Genomic DNA, 17,828 nt, shown 5'->3' on the forward strand with positions numbered 1-17,828 from the left:
GACGGCTTCCTCCCCATATACTCCACTGTGTTTAGGAAGCCGCAAGAGGCCTTCAGTTGGCCTTACATGAGGACACTTCATTCTCCGTCTGACCTCCTCCCTAAAGAGCCATCTGGACTCTTCCCCACATCCTGATTTTGGTTGTGAGATCCAAAATAGTATCCATTTAATGAATAAGAGTTTTACTGGGCCCTAAAGAAGGGCTATGTGCATTAAAAGGGCCAGTGGTTGGCAAAATTGTGAATTAGGGGAAATTTGTCTTCTCTACGACTCTTCCCTATTCAGTGGAAGTCTTTCCTCAGGCTTTGGCTGTCCAACAAGTGTGGGCCCCTACCTTGACCAGTTCTTCCTGGCAATGCCGAAGCCTTTGGTACAATTTCCCGTTGTCCTTCCTCTCCTCATTCCTATCACAAGACACCTGTTCTGGGTTTCATTCCATCAGGGCATCCCAAGGCCAAAGATGGAACTCACAGTTGAATTTACCAGCCAATATTGGTGTAACAAATCCCTTTTCTCCTGTGACAGTGTATAATGGAACACATTAATAGTGTCCAGCCTATACTGACCGCACCTCTACACCCCCCAGTTTACTCCTTGGTTCTTTGGCTGGGTATTTGCATTTTGATAGAGGACTTCCAAAGACCCCAAGTCAGTACTTGTTAGTTTGGTTTCCAGTCACTCTGCGATCTGGCCCTATCTTTCTCATCCAACTGTATTTCTTTCAGGTCTCCTGGCCCTATGGTTTATCCAGGTTGGTTTTCCCACTGTGCATAAAGAAACAAACTCCGGTCTGATTGCCTTCTCTTAGATGTTGTCCATGACCTGAATTGCCTTTTGCTTTATTTCTGCTGATCCTGTTCCCTAACCAAATACTTTCCCTACCTCTAAGATTTATCTCTTATTTCCTCTGTGAGCTTCCCTGACTCCCTTAATCCCTGGAGCCCTCACCACTCACCTCCTACCATGAACTCCAAGGCATGCTGGGGTTGGGTCTGTGCTCTTCACAATTAGTGAAAACCATATTTTCTGTCCATTTTATTTGCATCAATCGATTTTCAATAAATAAAATAATCAATGAATTCAAAATAGTAATAAATAATAAATGTATTAATTTATTTTCTTTGTATTGGCCTCACCCCCTTGATTAGATTTATAGCTGCTTGGCGGGGGGGGGGGTCAGTCTCCACATTTTATGCCCCCTAGGTGATGGGTGGATTGTTCAGCTGGGAGAGTCTAATGATAGAATTCCTGACCTTGTGAAGACAGGTCTTAGCAGTGTGGTTTTCCAGCAGAAGCTTTTTAAGGGAAACTACCAGCAAACAAGTCAGGACCTTAACAAACCCCAGACAAATTCATTCTGAAGTGGTGCTCTATCTTTAGAGACTCTTCAGCTTTAAAGAGCCATTCCCCCCCCCCCCACCCCCGCCTTTGAGAGAAGAATATTCCAGGGAGGAGAGTCCTCTCCTTTACTTGCTTTAGGCATAATTGTGGTTTGTCGGAAACTGTAAAAGCTAATCTAAAGTTTACTTTAAAGGTAAAGAGATTTTTCCAGATGATGAAATGGGACATCCATGAGAATTCACTCAGAGAGCCTCGTGAGTAGTTACATTGCTGTCTGTAGAACAGCAGAGGATTTCCCATTTAATTCTTCCAAGAGAACTGTTCTGGTGACCCTTCCCCTCCCCCCCCCCCCCCCCCCCCCCCCCAGCTAGTTACTCATGGCCACTCCTCACTGTGGTGATGTTTCCATTTCCAGCATGCTTGTCTTCTAAGAAGATTCTTCCTGAGCTCCTGATGGCTTGAGGCAGGTGAATTAATGGGTTAATGACCACAAAGCCCTTTGAGAATCTTAGATAAAAGAGCTTGTCTCAGGTACTAATTATTGCCATTCTAAAATCTGGGGTCATGGAATTAACCCATCTGCTGCCAGGCCTTAAGGAAACGAGGGCCTTCTTTGCCTACACACGTCCACATTACTCACATCTCCTTTCTTTTGGCTTTTATGCAGCAACGACATCTCACCAAACAGTTCAAATGTGGCTTTGATGAATCAGAGTATATTGATTATAACAAGTCCAATAAAAATGAAGACAAAACAGTCAAGAGGCCAAACGCCTTTTGCCAAACACCGATTTGTGTTGTCTCTTTCTTCCAGAAACAGACCTGGAGGGAATGTTAGAGGTCACCTAGGCTCACCCTCTCATTAATAATTAATAAGTAGGAAGCCAATAGTATAACATGAGAAATTGCATAGCAAGGAGGCAGAGGCCCAGAGAGATGAAGGGAGGTACCGAAGGTATGGAATGTTAGAGGGGATGGCCAGGGCCATCTGATTGCTGGCACATTCCTGCTGCCGTATTGGCTGTCCCCTTGACACTTCCCACCTCGGGAGGACAGGCCTCGGAAGAGAGGAGCACTCAGACATGACACATGGGTCATGACCGGAAAGAAAGAAAGATAAAAAAATAGATTACGAGAGTACGTCAGATGCTCGGCATCCTGCAGCACACCCTGCAGCCAGGCGAGGGCTGGCCGTGTGGCGCGGGGTGCTGGCCAGGACTGGGTTACCTGCTCATTTTGCTCACTGGCATCTCCAGGACCAGCTTCATGGTGGTGCCACCAGGGCAGTTGCTCAGGGACTCCCATTCAGAAGGATCCCATGCTTCAAATTTAGCGCCTTGTGGCCACCATCTCGAAATTCTTAATTTTGTCTTTGTGTGATGAACGTGAAGTCAGATGAGACAATGGAGCAGGCACTGAGAGCTTGGAGCCTGGGGTCAGGCGTGATCCTGCCTCCCATTGTCTCTCTGCTTCCCTGAGACAGGTTCTTTGTCGCCTACTCCCTACCACCACTAGGCGCCCTGGGTCACTTGGCTTCCCCATTTCTGTTCCTGCCCCATGACTGCTGGCACACTCCATCAGGGGTCACCTCTCCCCTTGGATTGAGGTGGTGGGCTCTTGGAAAGGGGGGACTGACTTACCCATGGCCAGGTAGGGTGCCACATTTTCATTTTGCACTGGGCCCTGCAAATTACATAGCAGGCTTTGGGCATCTCATTAAACTTTCCCATATATGGTCAATTTAATGCATATAATATCGGGATGTTACCACTGTACAGTTTAATTGTATATTAATAGGATGTGCAGTTAGTTGCGAGGAACCTACAATGTTTTATCTGGGTCAGCAAAGTGTCAAGACTCAACTGAGTCTCATTTATGAATGAGCAGGGTAGTTTTTGGAAAGGAAATTATCCGACTTTTTTTTTTTTTTTTTTTTTTTTTGCAGTTTGCAACTACTGTAACATTTTAATTGAACCAGTATACATCGCTTTCATATTGGGTTGTTTTATCCTCATTAGAAGAAAAGAGATGATGTGCAAAATATAGAGATATGTCAAGTTTAACTGCTGGATCTGGAAGCGTAAACACAGCAACATTGAGAAAAATGTTGACTAAGCATTATAAAAAGGAAAAAGTAGAGGCAGGACCTTAAATATGAAAATCACCTAAATGTGATTTAATTAAACACGCAAAGCTTAGCAAAAACCACAGACTTGACACATAATTTTTAATGAAATTTACAGTCTGCTGACTTACCGGGGTTCAGCTTCCAATTTTTGGACTATGGTGGTGCCAAAGAGTAGAAACTGAGCTTCAAATTTGAATTTGATCTTTTTCCGGGCTAACTACGTGCTGAGCAATCCTCTCTCCTGATGTTGGGTGGTGGCAGCCGACAGCTCCCGGTCAGCCACAAGATCATGAGGCTAAACACCTCCATACACTTAAAATCACTCTGCCCCCATCCAAGCATTCTGTTTTTCAGAATAGTATTCAATAAATTCTATGAAATAGCCAACACTTGATTATAAAACAGGCTTTGTATTAGATGATTTTGCCCAACGTTATGCGAATGGAAATTTCTGAGCACGTGAAAAAGTTTTTTTTAAATGTTTGTTTAGTTTTGAGAGGGAGACACACAGAATGTGAGCAGGGAAGGGGCGGCGGGGCGGGGCGGGGTGCGGACACAGGATCCGAAGCAGGCTCCAGGCTCCGAGCTGATGCGGGGCTCGAACCCACAAACCGTGAGATCATGACCTGAGCTGAAGTTGGACGCTTAACTGACTGAGGCACCCAGGCTCCCCTGAGCACACTTAAGGCAAACTAAGCTAAGATATGATGCTTGGTAGGTTAGGTGTATTGAATGCATTTTAAATGTACTCTATGTTCAACATAAGATGGATTTATCAGGATGTAACCCCGTTGTAAATCAAGGAAGATCTGTATACCATAATATCTCATCAAATCTGTCTTATTGCAGAGCATAGAGAAGCTATGTTTTAGCATAATTATAGTCTGCTATAAATTTTGTGATTTAACTCGATAACATCACTGATCTAAGTTGCCAACACTTTTGGTTATATCAGATACGAGTGACAAGACAATTTTTATGGAAGATTTTTTAAGTTGTTTACATTTCATTTTACTTATAACTAGATTAAATATAATCTCTGAGTTGGAACAATATGTTGTTGATTCAAGGTTTATTTAAGCTGGAAACATTGCAAAGAAATTACAAGCTTGGACAACAAATATGAGCAGAAACAATATCAGAGTTATTAAAAACTGATTAGCAATCATGGTTTATTCACCATGAATCTTTGGCACCTAAATTTCTTGAACCTCATGGATTCATTGAAACCAAGTGAGATGCCAGTGAGCAAAGCCTGTAGAAATATTTTGTTCAGATGTTGGAGCTGACCACATCTACTTACTATACATGGCAGAATTTCTGGTCGCCATAAGATACAACATTAAGCAAAGCATGATACATAAACTCAGAAATAAGATTTAGATTTCTTGAACTGGGAAAATATCTCATTTGGCAAGTCCTTTTGGACATGATACTCGGATAGTAAAAGTGCATATTAGGCTGATTTGGGGGCATCCTTAATTAACAATTTTGGAAGAAAACTATAACATGTCACACACATTCAAGGATTCCAAAAGACAGGGCAGTTTTAAAAGATGGCTGTCGTTATTGGACATTCCTCCAGTCAAGAAACGGGGTCGAATTCCCCACCACTTGAGGGGAGATCTCACTTGGCTGACTCTCTTGTAACCAATAAAATATGGTGGAAGTGATGATGTGTGAATTCTGAGGCTGGGTCAAAATGAGACTTGTAGCTTCTGCTTTGGTCCCTTGGAATACTTGATCCCCAGATGATTTCTCCTGAGACACAGCTACACAGCTGTGATGCTCTGAGAATCCCAAGCCACTAAGAGACCACGGGTAGGTTCGCTGGTCAACAGCACCAGCTCCGTCTTCCAGCCATCCACACCACAGCACCAGACATGGGAATGGAAAAGCCATCTGGGAAATGGATCCTATTGCTCCAGGTGTTCCATGACACTACACTGAACAGAACTTATGTACATGTCTATATGTAAGAATTGTTTGCATCGCTATGAGTTTTCTATAGCTTAATGTTTATTTCTACAGAGTTCTAAAAAAGCCAAGTCAGTACTGGGTGACGAAATCCACTTTGAAGGCAAAGGTGACATTGGCAATTACTACCGAGTGGATTTGCAGAATCACGTCTGAGTTGGCAAGTTTAGAGAGATCAACGCTAAAAGAGCTGGGTTGGTCTTTGTTTTTTTTTTTTCCCCCCGACTTGCCAATGTGCTACTCTCTCCTGTTTTTCATTTCCAGAGGTGAATACCTACCTACTTACCCACTGAGTGGTCAAATGACCAAAAAAATGAGCATCTGGAAAACGGCACGGTACTCAGCAAGATAGCAAATGTTGGCTTAGCTAATATTGGAAATAATGAATCCCTATGGAAAATTTGTGGACAATACCAGTGCCTGCCCACACGAGAAATGTAACTTTCATAAACTGTTGGATCCTGAGAGAAGGCTCTGTATAACCCATTGACAAAGATGTCCCAGTGACAAATACGCTTTTTGCGTAGTAGAAGTGCATATATTTTTCAAGGTTGTAGTTGTCCTGGTCTGAAACACATGCCAATTTCACATCTAACCTCTAAATCTTTGTTCCTGTCATCAAGCTTTGAAGTGCGTTGAAACTTCATTCAGTGCTCCAAATGAAAACTGACATGTTTTACTTGGGTGGGTAAGTGGGGGTGTAGTCTAGTTAACGCCTCAGGCCCACATCCCCATACGATCAGAGCGACCAGCACTCCATTGAAACGATGTTCATTCTAGTCTTTAAATTTTCCTTAAAAATGTAATAATTCCAGCTGCTGTATGTTCCCGACATTATTGCAACACATAGAAGGGAACATTATAAAAAATTTTTTTTAATGTTTATTTTTGAGACAGAGATAGATTGCGAGTGGGCTAGGGCAGAGAGAGAGGGAGGCACAGAATCGGAAGCAGGCTCCAGGCTCCGAGCTGTCAGCATGGAATCCGACACGGGGCTCGAACTCACGAGCTGTGAGATCATGACCTGAGCCGAAGTCGGCCACTCAACCAACTGAGCCACCCAGGCACCCCTAGAAGGGAACATTATAAAATCAGCTTGAATGAAATAAAATGAGAGATACTGTTACTTCATTTTTCTCTCAAAGTCCCAATCATTCCTTTGTAGAGGAAAATCTGAAGCTTGCAGGGAAAACGTTGAATAAAAGATACATTTTCTTTTCACTGAATCTGAGTCAATAACTCTGAATCAATAATTGAATTAACCTTCGTGAACAGAAAAGAGAATAAGTAATTTCATTTCATTCTGATACTGAAGAATGATTAAGAGGTATTATGTTTGTTATTTAGATTGAGATTTTAATAAATTTCCAGTTCTACATAGAGAGTATTACTATATTACCAATCACAACAACACATTTGGGTGAATTTTTAGGGTTTTCAACTTTTACTGGATTAAAAAAGGCAAAGAACCAGGTTCAACAGTGTATTAGATGTATATCCTCAGGTATACACTTTGTCCAGCAGCTGGAATTATTACATTTGTCCTCAGGTATTCCACTGGAATGAATTTACAAGCAGGTAAGCACATCTGTTCACTAAAGAAAAATCATGTCTAAATTTTTGTTTATTTTCAATTTTGGATTTTTATCTTCTGTGTAAATATCAATAGAATCGTATGCAATGTGAACTCTGCTATGTTTTTATTTACCATTGGTAGTAATGGGAAATATCATTTCATATTTTCATATCATTTGTTTCATCAGTGTGTGGGAGCGTGCATGTGCTGTTACTGGGTTGAAATGTAGGACGTATTTCTGACTGTGGGCTGGGGTTAACAAAAAGTTTGAAAAATCCTAGTTTCATCAAATGGGCACTGGCCTGGAATCCGACTTGGGTTTGGATACCAGCTATGAACTAGCTCTCTGATCCTAGACAATTTTCTCGATTTCTCTGAACTTACATAAATGTTTCCTCTTTCCTGTGGGTATATATACTTAAAGAAGAAAACATCAGTGATTTCTGTGATAATTTGGTGTGGGCTGGGTTAAAGAGTCTTGAAAGCAAAATGATGATATAAACTCTGTGAAAGTTTAAATAAGACTGTTGAACCTAGGAATACTATTAATTTTAAAGGACTTTCATAACTTAATTGTCAACATGCAAACTATGATGCTAAATTCAAATGTTAGGTCTACAGAGGAAGGTAGTCCATTTATTTACTTCTAGAGCCTCTCTCTAGAAATGTATTATCGGCATTAATTCATTCATTTGCTCATTTGTTGTTCTTTTTTTAAAGTTTATTTATTTTATTTTTGAGAGAGAGAGAGGGAGAGAGAGAGAGAAAATCCCAAGCAGGCTCTGTGCTGTCAGTGCAGAGTTCCATGTGGGGCTTGAACCCAAGAACCATGAGATCATGACCTGAGCTGAAACCAAGAGTCAGACACTTAACTGACTGAGACACCAGGGGCCCACTCATTCATTCTTCTAATGACTGTTTCTGAGCATCTGTTTTCGCTTGAGCTGTCACAGCTAATGAGACCTAGGGCCCATTGCTGTATTCAAGTTGCTTATAGACTGAGGTGGGTGGAGAGTGAGCAGATAATGGAAACATTAGGCATTCAGTAAATAATCTGTGGGTACACCCGATGGGGGAATCAGAGAAGACCTTTCAGAGGAAGACATGTGTAAGCCAAGCTAAGCTACGTGAAACAAGGAATCAGAGGGCTCCAGATGGAGGAAACAGCCTGTATGCACAGTGGCTGAGGCCAGGAATGACAAGTAGGTGAGTGGGGGGTGGGGCATGAACAGGTGAGAGAGGAGGAGGGGCCCAGAGCCTTGTATTTTAAAGGATATAGATGCTATTCCGAGGGTAATTTTATTTATGGCATTTAAGCTTTCTATTGCATTACACTTAATATGATTCATTTGTTCCCATACCCACACATGGCTATGGAACATCTGTAACTACTTCTTGTGTCAAATGCCGCGGACATAGAGATGAAGAAGACAGACATGTTTCTGGCCTCAATGAGCCTGCAGTTTGGTGGGAGAACAGGCAGTAAGACAGCAAATAAAATATATAAATATACATTATTTACTGGTTGTGGACAGTACTATAAAAGAGCCTGTACTAGCGAAAAATGGGAGTGGGGAGTGCCTATGTTAGGGTGGCTTAGGAGGGTCTCTCAGCGAAGGGGACACTGAAGCAGAGATGGGATGGGACGGGACAGGAAAGAGCCAGCCAGGACCATGCAGAAAGAGGAAGAGCAATCCAGGAAGCGAGGTAAGATGAGCAGGAGCACGAGGCTGCCAAAGAGTGGAGTGTTTGGGAAATTGAAAGAAGGCCACTGTGTCTGCAGCAAGGGATGGGAGTGGGACAGGAGGTGAGAGCATCAGATGGTGCAGGCGCTTGGGACCCAGGGAACGGAGTCCGGTGCAACAGAAACCACTAAAGGGCGGTTAGCAGGTTAGTGATGCGATGCAGCTTGGGCATCAGACTGACCCGCTTAGGAACTGGGGGCAGGAGCGTGGATCGGAGAGGATCAGGACAGGAAGCAGGAGGCCACCTCCAGCCCAGACGGGCCGTGATGGTGGCTGTCGGTTTCCTAGGGCTGGTGGGGGAGGTAGGTGGGAGCCAGCGGGATTCGAGGGACCCTTTGGAAGAGGAATCTCTGACTTGCTGGTGGTTGAGAGACAGAGAATAAAGGAAGACTGGGCCCCTGAAACCCCCAACCTGCTTCACCGGTCCCCCTTCCACATCTCAGTTTATAGCAAATCCATCTTTCTAGTTCCTCAAATCAAAACCTTGGCATCATCTTGACTTTTCTCTTTCTTTCACGCCCCATATGCAATTTAATGGGAAATCCTATTGGTTCTGCCTTGAAAATACATACAGACTCTGATCGCTTCCCACCACTTCGGTGTCACCCGTTGGCCCAAGTCACCATCACCCCTTGTCTGCTTGGCTGAAGGAAGACGCCTAGCTGGCCATCTGCTTCTGCTCTTGTCCCCACCCCAAGCCCGACCCTGTGCCTCTTATAGTATGTAATCAGTACAGCAGCAGAGGGATTCTTTCAAAGGACGGCTTTATGTATCTGCTTAAAATACTGCAATGGTCTTCTCCCTTTTGTGCAGAGGGAAAGCCAACGCTTTAAAGTGGCCTCTGAGCAGCGCCTGGGTGGCTCAGTCAGTTGAGCGTCCGACTTCGGCTCAGGTCATGATCTCACAGTCTGTGAGTTCGAGCCCCGTGTCGGGCTCTGTGCCGACAGCTCGGAGCCTGGAACCTGCTTCGGATTCTGTGTCTCCCTCTCTCTGACCCTCCCCCATTCATGCTCTGTTTCTGTTTCAAAAAAATAAATAAAGTTTAAAAAAAATTAAAAAAATAAAATAAAATAAAGTGGCCTCTAAGGCCTGACAGACCAGCCCTTTTCATTACCTCTCTGAACTCGCCTTCTGTGCTCTGGCCTTTGCTGTTGCAGCCCCACTGACCTGCCAGCTTGGCCTCAGTCACACAGGCTTACCTTGTCTTAGGGCTTCACATTGGCTATTTCCTCTGCCTAGAATGTGCTCCCCCCTCACCCCCCCTCCGTCCCTCTCGCCCCGCCCCCGATATTCACATGGCTAGCTCGCTCACTGCCTCAAGTCTTTGTTCTCTATGGGGCCTTTCCACACTAGTAAAAATTTCACACCATCCTCTAACACTGCCTATTTTCTTATCCAGCTCTACCTTCTAATTTTGCCATAGCATTATTTTCTAAAATATAAGGTAGTAAATGATTTATTATGTCTACTGTTTACTACCTACATACCCAACTCCACAGGGCAAGGATCTTTGTTTCGTTCACTGATGAATCTTTACTTTTTTTTAATGTTTATTTATTTTTGAGAGAGAGAGAGTGAGCAGGGAGGGGCAGAGAGAGAGGGAAACACAGAATCGGAAGCAGGCTCCAGGCTCTGAGCTGTCAGCAGAGAGCCCAATGCGGGGCTTGAACTCACGAATTGCGAGATCATGACCTGAGCCGAAGTCGGACGCTCAACCGACTGAGCCACGCTGGTGCCCCTTCACTGATGAATCTAATCGCCCACAACAGTGGGCATATAGCATACAGTGGGGGCTCCATAAATATTTGTGAAATGAATGAGCGATGAGAAGGAATCAGGAATGTGTTACGCCCAAGAGGAGAGCCTAACACCACAAGCTATAAACATAAGCTAAAGCATGGTTAATAGCGAGGACTCAGCAGCAGTCAGCAATGGTCCCCTGGACTGTCACTCTTGGCCAAGCTTGCCTGGAGGCACTGTGGGAATGGTGATCCAGGAGAGGGCCTCCACTCTTCCCTACCCACCCCTCCAGTCCCTGTAAGAGAAGTTGGGAGGAGACAAGAAACAATTGGCCAACTGGTCAAGTTAAAATGGGGGCTTTCCAAGGAGAATGGCCTTGTTGGCAAGAGGAATACTCTGGTATCAGACGATAGCCACACAGGAGAGGGAGAAGCTGCTTGAGGACCACCCACCAACTAAGGGTTTGTCTCTTACCAGGCAGATTTCCAGGTTTTTGCCTCAAGCTAGTAGGGGGATGGTGTGCTACTTAGACAAGGAAGACTGAGACAGGAAAAGGTCTTGGTGGCTGGACCGAGAGTTCAGTTTCGGACACATCAAGTCCAAAGTACCTGTGAATTGTGTGTGTGAATATGTCAGGTAGTCTGTTGGATAAATGCAATCTGGAGCTTATAGATTTATTTTTGCTTTTTTGTCCTTTTCTTCATGTGCCAGGTTCCTGTTGGTACCAAGCTGGAGGACAGGGAGACGGGACACCCCTTCACCCTCACTTTCCAGCTGTCTCTCAGCAGCTGCATAAATTGGGAAGCACATTCTTTCATTTATCCATCCTGCAATCAGACACTGAGCCTTTGCTAAGAACTGGTATTCTGCTGGGAGCTGAGAATACAAAAACAAGCCTACCTATCAGCATTCAAGAAATCACATCGAATTGATGAGCTATGCTGACAAATGTGGAGATGGATGCACTCGAAGGTGTAACTTGAAGAATAAATGAATACACCCACCTCTCTTCCTACTGGAAAGAGACTCCAGAAAAGGGCAGGCCTTGTCAATTACCTATTAACCCCCCACAAGTGGTTATTTCAAAGGTCTTATGTTTTTGCATCACTGAGAGGGGGTCTGTTCAGTGTAGGTCTTAGCAATGGACCCATTTCTTAGTTCCACATGCCTGCAGGCCACCTTTTGAAAGGAGATGGGATGCATACAAAAGTTAAGTCTGGGCTGGAATCGAACACTTGGGAGTCACTGGCACATGGATGGTCACAGAACCCAGGCACGGGATCTGTGACATCATGGATGGGCTCCCTTGGGAGGGTGTGCAGAGCAACTGATGTGGCAGAAAGAGGGTAGAGTATTACCCGACTCTACCCCCCCCCCCCCCCGAGAACCACAGCAACCTAAGGGCAGGGTGGGGAGTGAAGGCAGTACGGAGTAGTCTGGGGTAGGTGCACCTCGAGAATGACAGATCACAGGTGTCAAAGGAGGAATGCAAGGGAGAAGGTGGTGTCTCTATCAAATGGTACAGAGGAGCCATTTACCCTGATAAAGACCAAAATGTGCCTGCTGGACTTTGTGAAGGAGGATCACTTTCAGAGAATGTAAATGTCTATCAACAGAGTGGAGAGGCAAGGAAATGAATACTCTGTGTGTAATTTGTTTTTATTTTAATTAATTAATTAATTAATTTTCATAGAGAATGTGAATGGAGGAAAGACAGAGAGAGACACAGAATCCAAAGCAGGCTCCAGGCTCTGAGCCATCAGCACAGAGCCCAATGCGGGGCTCAAACCTATAAACTGCGAGATCGTGACTGGAGCCGAAGTTGGGATGCTCCACCGACTGAGCCACCCAGGTGCCCCTGTGTGTAAAGTAATTTGTAAGGCAATTTGTGGAGGAAATGAGATGGTACCTGGAAAACAAGACAGGACCAAGGGAAGTTTCTCTGTTTTAACTGGAGGGTCTGAGATGATCATACGTTGGAGAGGAGAGAGCCAGTGAAGAGGGAAAGATTGAAATCATAAGGGTGGAGTAAGATAGTCCAGAATTCTTATGGAAGTGAGACCTGGCCCCAGCAGAGGTGACAGGACAGGTCTCGACGGACAGTGGGACACCTCATTTTCTGTGAGAGGGAAGGAATCAAGGACAGTATTGTCCAACGACCACCAAGCCCTTCTCCTAAGAATTACATAGACTCCAATAACTCTGTTTCCTCCATGGGGCCTTTGCAGACACAACCAAGTGCTGAAGGTTCCTCTTGGTTTCTAGAATGGCTGAGGCTTGACAGGGCTCTGCCTCTGGTTGAGGCCTCTCCGTTCATGAAACACACTCCGCTCACCCCGCAAACACCCTGTGTGAATGCCCCCATTTGGTGGCCCATAAGAAAGGACTCTAAAATCAGAGTGGAGACAACATGATTACAGACACACATGATATATTCAAAAGTATGTTGTAGACATTGTTTAAGGAGGGGCAATAGTCCTATGTTTGCATTGGTGGTATATGAACTTCTTTTAGCTGAATTAAAAAAAATTTTTTTTAACATTTATTTATTTATTTTTGAGACAGAGAGAGACAGAGCATGAACGGGGGAGGGTCAGCGAGAGGGAGACACAGAATCTGAAACAGGCTCTGGGCTCTGAGCTGTCAGCACAGGGGCCCGATGCGGGGCTCGAACTCACGGACTGCGAGATCGTGACCTGAGCCGAAGTCGGCGCTCAACCGACTGAGCCACCCAGGCGCCCCTCTTTTAGCTGAATTTTGATCTGTAGAGGGAGAGAGAGAGACGGGACAGACCAAGGCTGCTGGTTTGACAGGTAGCGAATAGGTTGCTGCTGGGTATCTGTGTTGTTTCTGGAGTTTTAAGTTCCTGGAGTTTGGTTCACCGAAACTTCAGGCCATGCCATGTACCCTAGGGATACAGGGATTATATCATTGCCACTTTGGCTCAGCCTCAGAATAAATTATACAGGGAGGGAGCGTCCACCCAGTATATTCCCTCCTGGCCTCCTTTCCTTCTTGCCAGATGTTGAACTGAATGTTTAGGAGTATTCGGTCCTGGAGTCAAACTTCCTGAGCTCCCATTCTAGCTCTGTCATGTACCATCTGTGCAGCCCGGCGCATGTTAATGAACCTTCCTGAGCTGACCCAGTTCATCTGTAAATGGGGTAGAAATGGCGGCGCCTGTGACTACCTCACAGGGTTGTTGTATAGAACAAATAATTCACATAATGAGTTTGCCTAGGGACATGCCTGGGACATGACGAACACTCCATAGATGTTAGTTACCAATAGCTCTCATTTAAAAATTCAAAACAATCTACATTAGCAAGACTGAGCATCCACCGTGCACATATCCTTATACTCTGGGGGTGACATGGGGAAGAGGGGTGTAACTGGGGGAATCAGGGAAGAATGTGAAGTCACTTCAGCTGGGATGTGAGGGATGGGCAGAGGATGGATAGGGAGGCAAGGGGAGGTTCTAGGTGTGGGAGCAGCGTGAGCAAAGGCATGGAGTGGGGAAAGTGAGGGGTACCTTTGGAGAACCAGCATGTATTCTCATGCTATTGGAGGATAAGGAGCCCAGGAGAGAAGAGGCAAGACATGAAAAGAAGCTGGGTTTGAGCCAGCTCATAACATGACTTTCTGATGAGGGTCTAATGAACTCATTGCCAAGGAAAACTTAACTCAAGTTTTATCTGAAGTTTGATTACGAGGTTGCTCTGTGCAGCCCGTACCGATTCCTGCCACACTTTCAGTCCTCTTTGGCATTTCCACCTCACACAGATGGATTCTCCGTTCTGCATTTGTGCACATCGCTCGGGTCTCTCCCCAAACTTCTCCAGAATGATGATTGCTAGCGAAACAAAACATCTCTAAAGAGAAAGCCTAGAGCTAGTCAAGAATATAAATTCAATCAAAGGCATGATCCATGGCATTCAACCAAATGCTATGAAGCTTTAATTACTGTGCTCAAGATCAAAGTAATTTTACTCAAGAGTGAAGAAGCCAAATGTAAATGAAGGAGGTCTTCCTTAAACAAGTGATGACCAGTTCCCTGAACTCAGCCAAATGTTCCACTGTAGTCACAGCCACAATCACCTGACAGCCATTAAGCACTCGCGTAAGCAGGAGAGTGAGGTATCGTGCTGGGTTATGTACAGGACAAAGCTTACTGGGTGGTGCTCACAAAACATACAAGGGTATTAATGCCACAGGAAGATGGCTTCTGGCTCAAGGCAGAGACAGCATCCTTATATATGCAGTTCCAGACTGTGGTCCTAAGCATCAGACCCTGAGCATAGTTTAGATAATTTGTTAATATCTGTACTCTACGGTTTCCTGGTTCCCAACTTCATTACACAATAATCCCAAATATTAACTATATGCTCTACTCCAGACCTCAGGGAGAGAAGGAGGGAGATGGGGCCAGAGGGCCTTTTCATAAAGTTCTATTTTGGGAAAGATACAGACGAGAAGTACATGGGAGTCAGGAAAAGATGTTACCTTCACTAGTTCACAGATTGGCAATTGGAAACCCTGGTTTCTGTGGTTGTTTTTCATTGTTAAATCCAGACTGAAGATAAACATTTTATTTCCTTCGCTCCTGTCCCTCTTTTTTTAATTCACTGTATCACCATTCAGTCACCCCATGTCCTCACTGTGGGGTAGGGGGACTGAAAATCAATCCCTTCTGCACTTTGATGGCGCTCCACTCTTCTGGGCTTTCAAAGGGGGAGAGAGGAGAGATGGGGGGAACAGGAACCACCAGCAGAGGAAGGCAGCCAAGTGCGAAGCCATTTGCACCAGCTCAGAAGTGAGAATGTAGAGGGGGCGCCTGGGTGGCTTGGCTGGTTAAGTGTCCGACTTCGGCTCAGGTCATGATCTCACGGTTTGTGAGTTCGAGCCCCGCATGGGGCTCTGTGCCAGAGCCTGGAGCAGATTCTGTGTCTCCGTTTCTCTCTGCCCCTCCCTCTCTCCGACCCCTCTCAAAAATAAACATTTAGGGGCGCCTGGGTGGCGCAGTCGGTTAAGCGTCCGACTTCAGCCAGGTCACGATCTCGCGGTCTGTGAGTTCGAGCCCCGCGTCAGGCTCTGGGCTGATGGCTCAGAGCCTGGAGCCTGTTTCCGATTCTGTGTCTCCCTCTCTCTCTGCTCCTCCCCCGTTCATGCTCTGTCTCTCTCTGTCCCAAAAATAAATAAATGCTGAAAAAAAAAAAATTAAAAAAAAAATAAACATTTAAAAAAAAAAAGTGAGAATGTAGAATTAAAACCTTTAAGATCCTCTGCAATCTGGCCTCCACCCATCTCTTCAGCTGTCTCTCATTTCTCCCTGTCCCAAATTCTTGATTCCAGGTAAACAGCCCTACTCACTGTCCTCTTGCAGAAACCCCTGTAGATTAGCTACTCTGAAGCCATTCTGAATGTCATTTTCCCTTGTTGCTCCCCACTCCAGAGGCTGGAAAGTTAAACACACACACACTTACCCCATCTCTGTTGCAGGTATGGGGGCTCTATGTCAGTCCTGGCCCATTAGATATAAGTGGAAATCTGCTGGGGGAGTGTCTGCTTGTTTACTCATAAAATTAGATGATACTACTGATACAGCCTTTCCTCCTCTCCCATTTTTCCTACCTTGAACATGGATGAACGTGCAATGGCAGGAGCTGTGCCAGCCATCTTGCAGTCATGAGGGAAACAGCAAGGCAAGTGCAGAGATGTAAGCATTGAGCTAATGAACCTACCACTAGATTTCTTGCTATGTGAGAAAAAAAAAACATATTAGTTTAAGCTACTGTTGGTTCAGTTGTCTGTTACTTAAAGGTTAAATCCATCCCTAAATGATGACCCTGAACTAGGTCAGGGGATATAATGGAGAACAAACCAGGTATGCGGCTCTTCCTTATTATCAAGAAAGAGAGAGGAAAAAAAGAGTAAGTCCCCAAATCACAAATATTGGCTTGCATTAAGAAGGAAAACATAAATACAATGCTAAGATAGAAAACTGTGGGGCACCCTAGTTTAGACAGAGGGGCCATTATAGACTTTTGAGGATGAGGGGGTTAGGTTAGGGCCTATGGGAAGAGAAGAAGGCCCAGCCACTTGAAAAAGAAGGTAGAAAGGATTTCTGGCAGACACAACAGCTAGTGCAAAGGCTCTGGGGGCGATAAAGAGCTCGCTGTGTTCAAGGAAGCAGAAGTTCACCAAGGCTGGAGGATAGAAGGAAGATATTATAAAGAAAGGAAGGGGAAAGAGTGGTCAGGGGCCAAATCACACAAGGCCTGGCAGGACATGAAATGGAACATACATTTCAGTCTAAGGGCAAAGTGAGAGTTTTAAAGCGAAGTCCCTCTGGATGTTGTATAGAAACGGACCAAAGGGAGGTGCGACCAGTCAGGAGGCCGCTGCGGGAGTCCAGGGAAGAAAGATGGTGACGTGCCCTAGGATGGTCCCGGTGGAGACAGAGTTGCCTCAGTGGCACTTCCTGATGTAGTAATGCTCGCTGGCCACGTCCTCCTTGCTGATTTTCCCATTTTCTTCCTGCACCACTGACCATGTCTTTGTCAGTCTCTTTTCCTCCGCTCTTCTCCAAACATGGGGTTCCCCTGGATGCTTACCTAGGTTCTCGCTTCTCCTCCGCAGCCTTTCCCTGGGAGAGTCCGTAGTTCATCCACTCCATCTGTATACTGACGGCCTCCGCACATATGTCCTACGTGCAACTGGGAGGCAGCCTCCCTCAGGTGCTCCCGCACGACCATCGCGTGGACGCTGCTCTCGGTCACCTGCTTCTCGCCTGGGCTCCCTGCCACAGAGAGTGGCAGCTCCATCCACCCCGCTCCAGCCAACATCCTGGGCACTGCCCTGGACCCCTTCTCCCTCACCTCACTCACCCGGTCGCCTCCAAGTCCTGTCGATCCTGCTTCGCTCCAACTGCCCGCTTCTCCCCACCCCCACGCCACCATCCCACCTTAGGCCCCCGTCCTCTGAGAGTTTCGTGACTGCTCTTCACACCTCCGCTTGCATTCCCTTCCGGTCTCCTTTCCACAGAATTTTCCCTTTAAACCACGGCGGTGTCGTGTCCCTGCTCACAGTCATTCACGTGCTTTTCCTTTCTCTCCGGGTAAAGTTCAAACGCCTTGCCGTGACCTAAGGCCCCTGTGGCCGCGCTGGCATCTTGGCCCTGAGTTCAGTGTGTGAGCCTGTGGCGTTCAGCTGTGTGTGAGGGTCACCACAGTTCCTCCCTCCCAGAGCGTGTACGTGGGGTACGTGGGGTTGCACGTAAGGCACGCAGCACGGTGTTTCCAGGTGGCCAAGGCTCCAGGGT

The sequence above is a fragment of the Lynx canadensis genome, chromosome B4 (assembly GCF_007474595.2).
Source record: "Lynx canadensis isolate LIC74 chromosome B4, mLynCan4.pri.v2, whole genome shotgun sequence".
In the NCBI taxonomy this organism is placed as follows: Eukaryota; Metazoa; Chordata; class Mammalia; order Carnivora; family Felidae; genus Lynx; species Lynx canadensis.